We start from the raw sequence: 14,010 nt of genomic DNA, 5'->3' as shown, positions 1-14,010 counted from the left end.
CTCTGGCGAGCACATGGAGGTCTGTGCAGCCCCACAACGAAATGCCACCCCACCCCATGACTGACCCACCGCCAAACCGGTCATGCTGGAAGATGTTGCAGGCAGCAGAACGTTCTCCACGGCGTCTCCAGACTCTGTCACGTCTGTCACATGTGCGTGTGAACCTGTTTTCATCTGTGAAGAGCACAGGGCGCCAGTGGCGAATTTGCCAAACTCTGTGTTCTCTGGCAAATGCCAAACGTCCTGCACGGTGTTGGGCTGTAAGCACAACCCCCACCTGTGGACGTCGGGCCCTCATACCACCCTCATGGAGTCTGTTTCTGACCGTTTGAGCAGACACATGCACATTTGTGACCTGCTGGAGGTCATTTTGCAGGGCTCTGGCAGTGCTTCTCCTTGCACAAAAGCGGAGGTAGCGGTCCTGCTGCTGGGTTGTTGCCCTCCTACGGCCTCCTCCACGTCTCCTGATGTACTGGCCTGTCTCCTGGTAGCGCCTCCATGCTCTGGACACTACACTGACAGACACAGCAAACCTTCTTGCCACAGCTCGCATTGATGTGCCATCCTGGATGAGCTGCACTACCTGAGCCACTTGTGTGGGTTGTAGACTCCGTCTCATGCTACCACTAGAGTGAAAGCACCGCAAGCATTCAAAAGTGACCAAAACATCAGCCAGGAAGCATAGGAACTGAGAAGTGGTCTGTGGTCACCACCTGCAGAACCACTCCTTTATTGGGGGTGTCTTGCTAATTGCCTATAATTTCCACCTTTTGTCTATTCCATTTGCACAACAGCATGTGAAATTTATTGTCAGTCAGTGTTGCTTCCTAAGTGGACAGTTTGATTTCACAGAAGTGTGATTGACTTGGAGTTACATTGTGTTGTTTAAGTGTTCCCTTTATTTTTTTGAGCAGTGTATATTTATGTTAGCTCACCACAATATCCAAAAACACACCGCCATTTTTCCACCTCAAAGGTAGCTTTCACAAAACCCACAAATAGAGATACAATTAATCACTAACCTTTGAACAACTTCATCAGATGACAGTCTTATAACATCATGTTATAAAAGAGATTTATGTTTTGTTCTAAAATGTGCATATTTAGAGCTACAAAACCTGGTTTTACATTGTGATTACGGCGCCAAAATGCACCAAATTGTCCGGAGAAATGTTGGACAGTCACGTAATCTAACCAAAAAACTCATCATAAACTTTGCTAAAAAATACGTTGTACAGCAAATGAAAGATAGACTGGTTCAACTTCCTCCCAATCCCGGGTCCAGGAGCACCCCCACCAGTAAAAAAGCTGACTAGCATAGCCTAGCATAGCGTCACAAGTAAATAGTAGCATCTAAATATCATTAAATCACAAGTCCAAGACACCAGATGAAAGATACACATCTTGTGAATCCAGCCATCATTTCTGATTTTTAAAATGTTTACAGGGAAGACACAATATGTAAATCTATTAGCTAACCACGATAGCAAAAGACACAACTTTTTTGTCCACCATTTTTTTCCTGCATAGGTAGCTATCACCATTTTGACCAAATAAAGATATAAATAGCCACTAACCAAGAAACAACTTCCTCAGATGACAGTCTGATAACATATTTATTGTATAGCATATGTTTTGTTAGAAAAATGTGCATATTTCAGGTATAAATCATAGTTTACCATTGCAGCCACCATCACAACTCTCACCAAAGCAACTAGAATAACTACAGAGACCATCGTGTATTACCTAATTACTCATCATAAAACATGTCTTAAAAATACACAGCGTACAGCAAATGAAAGACACAGATCTTGTGAATCCAGCCAATATTTCAGATTTTCTAAGTGTTTTACAGCGAAAACACAATATAGCGTTATATTAGCTTACCACAATAGCAAACATCACAACAGCATTGATTCAAGCCAAAAATAGCGATAACGTATAAACCACCAAAATATATAAATTTTTTCACTAACCTTCTCAGAATTCTTCAGATGACAGTCCTATAACATCATATTACACAATGCATATAGAGTTTGTTTGAAAATGTGCATATTTAGCGTCACAAATCGTGGTTATACAATGTGATTAGTGGCCAAAACTTCAAGCAATCTGTCCGGCGCCATCTTGGAGAGGCACCTAATCTAATCGAAAACTATTCATAAACTTGACTAAAAAATACAAGTTGGACAGCAAATGAAAGACAAATTAGTTCTTAATGCAATCGCTGTGTTACAGTTTTTAAATTAACGTTACTTCAGCATACAGCGTGCGCTAAATCGAGACCGCACCGAAATTCATGGCGGAATTATTATTTGACATTTGTCAACATAAATACGAATTAACAACATAAAGATTGCTTACTATTTGCCGAGCTTCCATCAGAATCTTGGGCAAGGTGTCCTTTCTCCAGAACAATCGTATTTTGGTTGAAAGATGTCCTCTTCTCATTGAGAAATAGCAGCTAATGATAGCCACTCACTGGAGAGGTGTCCAACTCGTGAAAGCGCGTCACAAAGAAATCCCAGAAAATCGCAATAAACTGATATAAACTGCTATAAGTCGGTTTAAATTAACTACATTATGATGTCTTTAACAACTATAACGAATAAAAACATGACCGGAGATATAGAACTGCTAAAACGAAAGCTTTTGCAGGACGCCATTGTGATGTCCCCCTTGCGCCAGATGCCCCGTTGAAAAGAATGGTACTTCCGTTCCATGATCCTTTATAGTGGCCCAGATTGCGCAATCCACTCGATTCAAATTCTCAACGCTTACTGACATCTAGAGGAAGGCGTATGCAGTGCATGTAGCCCCATGGCTTACATGGGGACTTAAAAACTGACCTCAGAACAGGGACCTCGATTTCTGAAATCTCACTTCCTGACAGGAAATGTGCTGCAGAATGAGTTCTGTTTCACTCAGAGAAATAATTCAAACGGTTTTAGAAACTAGAGAGTGTTTTCTATCCAATAGTAATAATAATATGCATATTGTACGAGCAATAATTGAGTACGAGGCAGTTTAATTTGGGAACGAATTTTTACAAAGTCGAAATGGCGCCCCCCTATTGACAAAAGGTTAATGCAACCGCTGTGTTAGATTTTAAAAAATAACTTTAGTACAAAGTACAGCATGCAATAATCTGAGACAGCGCCCAGCCAATCTCCGCCATGTTGGAGCCAACATATTCCACAAAAATACAAAATAACATCATAAATATTCTCTTACCTTTGATGTTCTTCCATCAGAATTTAGTGCAAGGAGTCCTAGTTCCACAATAAATCGTTGTTTTGTTTTAGAATATCCATTTCTTCTTTCGAATTAGCAACTTTGGCTAGCATGGTGGAGCGCACATGTCCATGAACTCTTGGCGCATGGAACGAAAAATTCCTAAAGTCACAATAAACGTTGAATAAACTGGTTAACCTGTTGGGGATGGGGGCGCTGTTTAGACTATTTATGCTAATTTGGCTAATTTTTGAAACGGCTTCCCACAAAATCCTTGATCGTACAATATGCATATTATTATTATTATTGGATAGAAAACAGTCTATAGTTTCTATAGGAGTTGAAATTTTGTCTCTAAGTGGAACAGAGCCCATTCTACAGCAATTTCCCTGACATGGATTCAGATTTCAGAAATGTTGGCCACTGTTCTGAAGTCAGTTAAAACGGCACTGATTTTGCTATGACTATACGGACACTTCTTACGTCTTCCCCTGGATGCCTTTACGTGATGACGATTCCAATGGGGTCGATTGCGCGTTCACAGGCACTACAAATGAAAAAACCCTGTAGCTAGCAAGTCTTTTCTTGCTGCGTAACGCGCGTGGAGGACACCGACCCTCTCCTGTTCCAAGCGTTAGTTTAGCCTGTTATATTTCTCCGGTCATCTTTTCACTCGTTATAGGAGTTAAAAACATCATAAGGTAGTTAATTTAAAGCGTTTAATAGCAATTTATATCCGTTTAGTGCGATTTTGGGACATTTATTTTTGCAACGATGTGAAAAGTTGGGCACGCTTTTCAGTTCATCCCGAACGCAGTTGACATTTCCACATGGCAAGAGGACAGCTTTCCACCAAAAGACGATTTCTCCCAAGAAAGGATCCTTTGCCCAAGATACTGATGGAAGAACAGCTCAAGGTAGGACATTTTTATTATGATAAATCGTGTTTCTGTCGAAACATTTTAGTGGCTTAGGACGCCATGTTTTATGACGTAGCTTCGCTAGGCGCAAACTGTATTGAAAAGTAAGGATAAATTAAAAAATGTTATTCCGCAATTGTATTAAGAATTAAATTGTCTATCAATCCCTGTCCACCCTATATTTTTTAGTCACGTTTATGAGTATTTATGTATAAGAGTAGATCACTGTCTAAGTGGCGCAAGGACTTTTTCTTTACCAGCTTGTCTACATTTCACATTGTCTAACCATGATTTTGGTGGCTAAATATAAACATTCGCGATCAAACTCTATATGGAATGTGTAATATGATGTTACAGGAGTGTCATCGGAAGAATTCTGAGAAGGTTAGTGAAAAAATTAATATCTTTTGGCGATGTTGACTTTTATCGCTCACTTTGGCTAGAATCAATGCTGGGCTGCTAATTGCTATGTGCTAAGCTAATATAACGATTTATTGTGTTTTCGCTGTAAGACACTTAGAAAATCTGAAATATTGTCTGTATTCACAGGATCTGTGTCTTTCGATTCGTGTATGCTGTGTATTTTTACGAAATGTTTGATGATTAGTAAGTAGGTAAACACGTTGCTCTAAGTAGTTTTTCTATTCCATTTGTGACGGTGGGTGCAATTGTAAACTATGATATCTACCTGAAATATGCACTTTTTTCTAACAAAACCTATCCCATACCATAAATATGTTATCAGACTGTCATCTAATGAGTTTTTTTGTTGGTTAGGGGCTATAAATATCTTAGTTTAGCCGAATTGGTGATGGCTACTGGTGTTGGTGGACAAATAAAAGATGGTGGATTATGCTAATGTGTTTTTAGGTAATAGATGTACATCTTTACATATTGTGTCTTCCCTGTAAAACATTTTAAAAATCGGAAATGTTGACTGGATTCACAAGATCTGTGTCTTTCATTAGCTGTATTGGACTTTAATGTGTGAAAGTTAAATATTTAAAAAAAATATTTTTTTTGAATTTCGCGGCACTGGTTTTTCTGTGGGGGGGGGGGGGGGGTGTGCCGCTAGCGCCACGCTGATCCTAGACAGGTTAAACTCATTTGAAAATCCATCTTTATGATATGTATCCAATAACGTCCAAGACGGAGCATTTCGTCGTGTCTACCTAACGCATTGCAGAAAAGAATATGGTGCTCCCTGGTGCGCAGCAAAATACTGCCAATATGGCGGACCTGTCACTCCAAAAGCTCTCATTCGGTCTCACATCAAGCTAGACACCCCATTCAACATTCTACTGCCTGTTGACATCTAGTGGAAGGCGTATGAAGTGCATACAGATCCATAAATATAATGCAATTGAATAGGCAAGGCCTTACACAGAGACACATTTTCAGAATTTTCACTTCCTGTTTGGAAGTTTGCTGCCAAATGAGTTCTGTTTTACTCACATATATAATTCAAACAGTTTTAGAAACTTGAGAGTGTTTTCTATCCAATAGTAATAATAATATGCATATCGTATGATCTAGAACAGAATACGAGGCCGTTTAATTTGGGCACGATTTTTTCCCAAAGTGAAAACAGCGCCCCCTATTAAGAAGAATTTAATGAAGGTGAACACTCAAAATACAAAAACAACAAATGTGAAAAACCGAAACAGTACTGTCTGGTGCAGACACACAAAGAAAGAAAACAACCACCCACAAAACCCAACACGAAACAGACTACCTAAATATGGTTCCCAATCAGAGACAATGACTAACACCTGCCTCTGATTGAGAACCATATCAGGCCAAACACAGAAATAGAAAAACATAGATAAACAAACATAGACTGCCCACCCCAAATCACGCCCTGACCATACTAAATAAAGACAAAACAAAGGAAATAAAGGTCAGAACGTGACAGAAAAGCAATAAAATAAAACAAATTGTTAAAGAAATAAACTACAACTTCACTTCACAAACTTAATTTGTATTAGACTTTCCATTTGTAGTATTTCAAAATCTGATAAGACAGCATTAGAGGAAAGGATAATTCGCTAAATAATATATCTTCAAATATAAGGAACTGGAACACAATCAACATGGTAGAGATAAAACACATCAAACAGAGGACATAGGCACAGTATGTGGTTATGTGCCAATGTATTGTGATGGAAGCGGGGTGTGTGTTTTTGTGTTTAGAAAAGTTAGGTGAGTGAAAAACGATAATGGTTGCAAATCCCAGAGCCCATGTGTGTTTGTGAGCAGAGGTTGTGTGAGACAGCTTTCAATTTTGTGCAGATATGTGATACACATTTTAAAATAAATTATAAAAATAGTTTATTTATTTATTGTCCTATCATTATGGAATGGTCCCCAACCCTATACCCTAGACACCCACTGAGCAACCCATGCACTGAGGAGTCCTTATATGTTTTATGGGCCTACTGTAAGTAGCCTGTACGCAGCCAAATCAGAAAGATGAATGTGGTCAGAGACCTACTAAAGCAGCACCGCCCCCTCAAGATTCTGAGCCTGCCTGGCAGGGTTGTTCCTACAAAGCCAAAGCTCCCTGATGAGAGAGCATAAGATACAAGGAAATTCTCAAAGCTGCTAATGAGAACCTTGACGACCTTGTATCTAGCCAGTGGGGATTCCAGTGGGGTGCCCCCACCCAGGTAGTGGCAATGCTGGCAACACTGCAGTAACCCATGGGGAGGGGGTCACACTAAGACATTCAGAGAGGGGGCATATTATTGTGGCCCTCGTGGCACAAAATAATCAAAGATCTAACTGCACAGCAATGCGTGGGAAAATGGTCACAACGGGGGACCAGCTTGTGTGTGTTTAAGGGGAAAGGGGTATATCTGATCTCCATCACAAAGGACTTGACAATGGTTAATCAAATCTCCCCATTTTTGCTAAATTTTGCATGCCTTCTCAAATGGCTGCAACATGTCTTGAGTCCTTTCTTGAGTTGGGCTCTGGGATGGAACAACTGTTGAGCATCTGAGTATATGGTTCTTTGTGAGCCATGTTTTATGCTCTATTATGCTCTCCCATCAGGGGGCTTTGGCTTTGTAGTCTTATTACATACAGCTGAGAGGAACTATTGGATATAAGAGCAACGTCAACTTTGCAACATTATGACCAGGAATACGACTTTCCCGAAGCGGATCCTCTGTTTGGTCTACCACCCAGGACAATGGATCGGATCCCAGCAGGCGACCCAAAACAACGGTGCCGCAGAAGGGGCAGACAGAGCGGTCTTCTGGTCAGGCTCCACAGACGGGCACATCGCCCACCGCTCCCAAGTATACTGTTTGCCAATGTTCAGTCTCTTGACAACAAGGTAGACGGAATCCGAGCAAGGGTTGCATTCCAGAGAGACATCAGAGATTGTAACATTCTGTTTCACGGAAACATGGCTCACACAGGATACACTATCAGAGTCTGCACAGCCACCTGGTTTCTTCACGCATCGCGCCGACAGACACAAACATCTCTCTGGTAAGAAGAAGGGCGGGGGTGTATGCCTTATGATTAACACGTCGTGGTGTGATCATAACAACATACAGGAACTCAAGTCCTTTTGTTCACCTGACCTGGAATTCCTTACAATCAAATGCCGACCGCATTATCTACCAAGACGTGTATATCACAGTCGTGTATATCCCCCCCAAGCAGACACCTCGACGGCCCTGAAAGAACTTCATTGGACTCTATGTAAACTGGAAACCACATATCCTGAGGCAACATTTATTGTAGCTGGGGATTTCAACCTTTTACGGGGGCAGCCCGACACCGATACACTTATGACAACATCCAGCTCAAAGTGCAGGGCGCGAAATTCAAAATCTATTTTTTTTTTTATATTTAACTTTCACACATTAACAAGTCCAAGACACCAGATGAAAGGTCCACATCTTGTGAATCAAGCCAACATGTCCGATTTTTAAAATGTTTTACAGGGAAGACAAAATATGTAAATCTATTAGCTAACCACGTTAGCAAAAGACACAACTTTTCTAACTCCATCAGTTTCTTACTCCATCAGGTGCTATCACAAATTCGACCAAATAAAGATATAAATAGCCACTAACCAAGAAACAAATTCATCAGATGACAGTCTGATAACATATTTATTGTATAGCATATGTTTTGTTCGAAAAATTTGCATATTTCATGTATAAACCATAGTTTACATTTCAGCTACAATCCGAAATTGCACCGAAAGCAGCCATAATATTTACAGACACCAACGTCAAATAGCTAATTACTCATCATAAAACATTTCTGAAAAATACATAGTCTGCAGCAATTGAAAGACAGGCATCTTGTGATTCCAAACAATATTTCCGATTTATTAAATTTTTACAGCGAAAACAAAATGTATCGCTATATTAGCGTAGCTACAATAGACAGAAATAATTGGGCGCCCACGGCTAGTTCACATGCACGACAGATATATGAAATAACATCATAAAATGGGTCTTACTTTTGCTGATCATTCATCAGAATGTTGAAGAACGTGTCCTCTGTCCAGATGAGTCGTTGTTTCGATTCAGAATGGCAAATTTCCCTCTTCAATTAGCATTGGCACTAGCCGAGTGGCATAAATTTCTCCAACGTAAACACAGTCAGAGGACGGAACACGGCAAAACTCCCGAATAAAGTTTCAATAATCTGATTAAACTATATTGAAAAAACATACATTACGTTGATATGGTCACATGTATCAAAAAAAATTCGAGCCGGAGACGTTAGCCGTTCGTTACCAAGGCAAAACAGAAGTCAATCCCACTTCCTTCAGAGTACCGGAAGTGGACGGTCACGTCAAAGAAATAGTTTTTTTTCCACCACAGACCAAGAGGAGCACAAAAATTTCTTCTCTGACATCCTCTTTACACCAATAGGAAGGCGTATAGAGTGTCAGCAGACTCCTAAGTGTTAAGACCATGTATAGGCATCAAGTTGAAAAGAGCATCGATTTCTGACATTTCACTTCCTGGTCAGGAAAAGTGCTGCAGAAGGACTTCTGTTTCACTCAGAGAAATAATTCCAACTCTTTTAGAAACTAGAAAGTGTTTTCTATCCAAAAAGAATAATAATATTCATATTGTACGAGCAAGATTTGAGTAGGAGGCCGTTTGAAATGGGCACGATTTCACTGGCTACTCAACACTTTGCCTTGCAGCCATAAGAAGTTAACAAGATTAATCTGAAAACAAGGCTCCCTAAAATGTGTTACTCTAACTTCCGCCCAGATTTCAGCAAATCTGACCACGACTCCATTTTGTTGCTCCCAGCCTATAGACAGAAACTAAAACAGGAAACGCCGTGCTCAGGTCTGTTCAACGCTGGTCCGACCAATCTGATTCCACGCTTCAAGATTGTTTCGATCACGTGGACAGACATATGTTCCGGATAGCGTCGAACAACAACATTTATTAGCAGGTGCATCGGTGATGTTGTACCCACGGCGACCATTAAAACCTTCCCCAACCAGAAACCGTGGATTGATGGGAGCATTCGTGCAAAACTGAAAGCGCGAACATATGCTTTTAAATCAGGGCAAGGCAACCGGAAACATGACCGAATAAAAACAGTGTCGCTATTCCCTCCGCAAGGCAATCAAACAAGCAAAGCGTCAGTATAGAGACAAAGTAGAGTCGCAATTCAACGGCTCAGACACGCGAGGTATGTGGCAGGGTCTACAGTCAATCACGGACTACAAAAAGAAAACCAGCCCCGTCGCGGACCTCGATGTCTTGCTCCCAGACAAACTGAACAACTTTGCTCGCTTTGAGGACAATACAGTGCCACTGACACGGCCCGCTACCACAACCTGCGGGCTCTCCTTCACCGCAGCCAATGTGAGTAAAACATTTAAACATGTTAACCCTCGCAAGGCTGCCGGCCCAGACGGCAGCCCTAGCAGCGTCCTCAGGGAATGTGCAGACCAGCTGGCTGGTGTGTTTACAGACATATTCAATCAATCTCTATCCCACCTTCACCCTACCTGACAACCTAGACCCACTCCAATTTGCTTACCACCACAATAGGTCCACAGACGATGCAATCACACTGCACACTGCCCTAACCCATCTGGACAAGAGGAATACCTATGGAAGAATACTGTTCATCGACTACAGCTCAGCATTTAACACCATAGTACCATCCAAACTCGTCATTAAAGTTTTGTCAATAGGGTTAGCACTTTTTTTTCTTGACGTTGCCAAATTAACTTCTTGCGAATATAGGGGGTGCTGTTTCGACTTAGCATAAATTGGTCTCGAGATTAAACTGCCTAGTACTCAATTCTTGCTCGTACAATATGCATATTATTATTATTATTGGATAGAAAACACTCTCTAGTTTCTATAGCCGTTGGAATTATGTCTCTGAGTGAAACAGAACTCCTTCTACAGCACTTTTCATAACAGGGAGTGAGATTTCAGAAATCTTGGCCCCTGTTCCCAGGTCAGTTGTAATGTCCCTGTGAATGCTATGGGGATACAAACACTGCCTACGTCTTCCTCTAGATGTCAGTAAGTGGTGACAATTTGAATGGAGTCGATTGCGCAATCAGGGCCTGTATAAAAGACCAAAGACCGGAAGTACATTTCTTTTCCTCCCTGCGCCTGACGCACGATGGACGTCGGACTGGCCTCCTTCCAAGCTGTTGTTTAGCCAGTAATATATCTCCGGTCATGTTTTTACTCGTTATAGGTGTTAAAAACATCATAAGGTAGTTAATTTAAACCGTTTTATAGCAATTTATATCCGTTTAGTGCGATTTTCTGGCATTTCTGTGTGACGCACTTCCAAGAGCTGGGCACTTTTCTAGTACATGCTGAACGTTAGTGGCCATTTCGACGGGACAAGAGGACATCTTTCGACCAAAAGACGATTAGAAAGGATTCATTGCCCAAGATTCTGATGGCAGTTCAGCTAATAGTAAGAACTATTTATGATGATAAATCGTTGTTCTGTTGAAAAATGTTAAACGCATATTCTGCCATTTTCTTTGGGGTAGCTTCGCTTTGGCGCACCCTGTATTGCACAGTAAGGATAATTTAAAAAATGTAATTCAGCGATTGCATTAAGAACTAATTTGTCTTTCAATTGCTGTCCACCCTGTATTTTTTAGTCAAGTTTATGAGTATTTATTCATTAGACTAGATCACTGTCCAATATGGCGCCCGACATTTTCTGACCAGCTTGGCTACTTTTCTCATTGTATAACCACGATTTTGGTGGCTAAATATGCAAATTTTCGAACAAACTCTATATGTATGTTGTAATATGATGTTACAGGAGTGTCATCTGAAGAATTCTGAGAAGGTTAGTGAAAAATGTATACATTTTGGTGGTGATAATGCTATCGCTCTTTTTGCCGTGAATCAATGCTGGGGTAATGTTTGCACATGTGGTATGCTAAAATAACGATTTATTGTGTTTTCGCTGTAAGACACTTAGAAAATCTGAAATATTGTCTGGATTCACAGGATCTGTGTCTTTCAATTACTGTACGCTGTGTATTTTTAAGAAATGTTTTATGATTAGTAATTAGGTAATACACGTTGCTCTCTGTATTTATTCTAGTCGAGTTGTGATGGTGGGTGCAATTGTAAACTATGATTTCTACCTGAAATATGCACATTTTTCTAACAAAACCTATGCTATACAATAAATATGTTATCAGACTGTCATCTGATGAGGTTTTGTCTTGGTTAGTGGCTATCAATATCTTTATTTGGCCGAATTGGTGATAGCTACTGGTGGAGAGAAAAAATGGTGGACAAAGAAAAATGCTGTCTTTTGCTAACGTGGTTAGCTAAGAGATTTACATATTGTGTCTTCCCTGTAAAACATTTTACAAATCAGAAATGATTGCTGGATTCACAAGAAGTGGATCTTTCATCTGGTATCTTGGACTTGTGATTGAATGATATTTAGATGCTAGTATTTACTTGTGATGCTATGCTAGCTATGCTATTCAGCTTTTTTACTGGTGGAGGTGGGGGTGCTCCCGGATCCGGGTTTCTGAGTCGGTAGAAGTTAAACTGCCTAGCACTCAATTCTTGCTCGTACAATATGCATATTATTATTATTATTGGATAGAAAACACTCTCTAGTTTCTAAAACCGTTGGAATTATGTCTCTGAGTGAAACAGAACTCATTCTACAGCACTTTTCCTGCCAGGGAGTGAGATTTTAGAAATCTTGGCCCCTGCTCCCAGGTCAGTTTATAAGTCCCTGTGAATGCTGTGGGGCTACAAACACTGCCTACGCCTTCCTCTAGATGTCAGTAAGTGGTGACAATTTGAATGGGGTCGATTGCGCAATCTGGGACTTTATAAAAGACCAAGATATGGAAGTACCTTTCTTTTCAGCCGTGCGCTCGACGCAGAGTGGTCGTCGGACTGGCCTCCTTCCAAGCTTTGGTTTAGCCACTTCTATACCCCCGGTCATATTTCTATTCGTTATAGGTGTTAAAAACATCATAAGGTAGTTAATTTAAACCGTTTTATAGCAATTTATATCCGTTTAGTGCGATTTTTTGGCATTTCTTTGTGACGCACTTCCAATAGTTGGACACTTTTCCAGTACATGCCGAACGTTAGTGGCCATTTCGACAGGACAAGAGGACATCTTTCGACCAAAAGACGATTAGTCCGGAGAAAGGATACATTGCCCAAGATTCTGATGGAAGTTCAGCTAATAGTAAGAACTATTTATGATGATAAATCGTTGTTCTGTTGAAAAATCTTAAACGCATATGCCGCCATTTTCTTTGGGGTAGCTTCGCTTTGGCGCACCCTGTATTGCACAGTAAGGATAATTTAAAAAATGTAATTCAGCGATTGCATTAAGAACTAATTTGTCTTTCATTTACATTACATTTACGTCATTTAGCAGACGCTCTTATCCAGAGCGACTTACAAATTGGAAAGTTCATACATATTCATCCTGGTCCCCCCGTGGGGAATGAACCCACAACCCTGGCGTTGCAAGCGCCATGCTCTACCAACTGAGCCACACGGGACCTTTCAATTGCTGTCCACCCTGTATTTTTTAGTCAAGTTTATGATAATTTATTCATTAGACTAGATCACTGTCCAAGATGGCGCCCGACATTTTCTGGCCAGTTTGGCTACTATTCTCATTGTATAACCACGTTTTTTTGTGGCTAAATATGCACATTTTCGAACAAACTCTATATGTATGTTGTAATATGATGTTACAGGAGTGTCATCGGAAGAATTCTGAGAAGGTTAGTGAAAAAATTAATATATTTTGGTGGTGATAATGCTATCGCTCTTTTTGCCTTGAATCAATGCTGGGGTAATGTTTGCACATGTGGTATGCTAATATAACGATTTATTGTGTTATCGCTGTAAGACACTTAGAAAATCTGAAATATTGTCTGGATTCACAGGATCTGTGTCTTTCAATTACTGTACGCTGTGTATTTTTACGAAATGTTTTATGATTAGTAATTAGGTAATACACGTTGCTCTCTGTATTTATTCTAGTCGAGTTGTGATGGTGGGTGCAATTGTAAACTATGATTTCTACCTGAAATATGCACATTTTTCTAACAAAACCTATGCTATACAATAAATATGTTATCAGACTGTCATCTGATGAGGTTTTTTCTTGGTTAGTGGCTATCAATATCTTTATTTGGTCGAATTGGTGATAGCTACTGGTGGAGAGAAAAAATGGTGGACAAAGAAAAATGGTGTCTTTTGCTAACGTGGTTAGCTAATAGATTTACATATTGTGTCTTCCCTGTAAAACATTTTACAAATCAGAAATGATTGCTGGATTCACAAGAAGTGGATCTTTCATCTGG

This window comes from Salvelinus fontinalis, chromosome 12, assembly GCF_029448725.1.
Source record: "Salvelinus fontinalis isolate EN_2023a chromosome 12, ASM2944872v1, whole genome shotgun sequence".
Classification (NCBI taxonomy): domain Eukaryota; kingdom Metazoa; phylum Chordata; class Actinopteri; order Salmoniformes; family Salmonidae; genus Salvelinus; species Salvelinus fontinalis.
The sequence above is the reverse complement of the archived record's forward strand: the minus strand, read 5'-3'. Positions refer to the sequence as shown.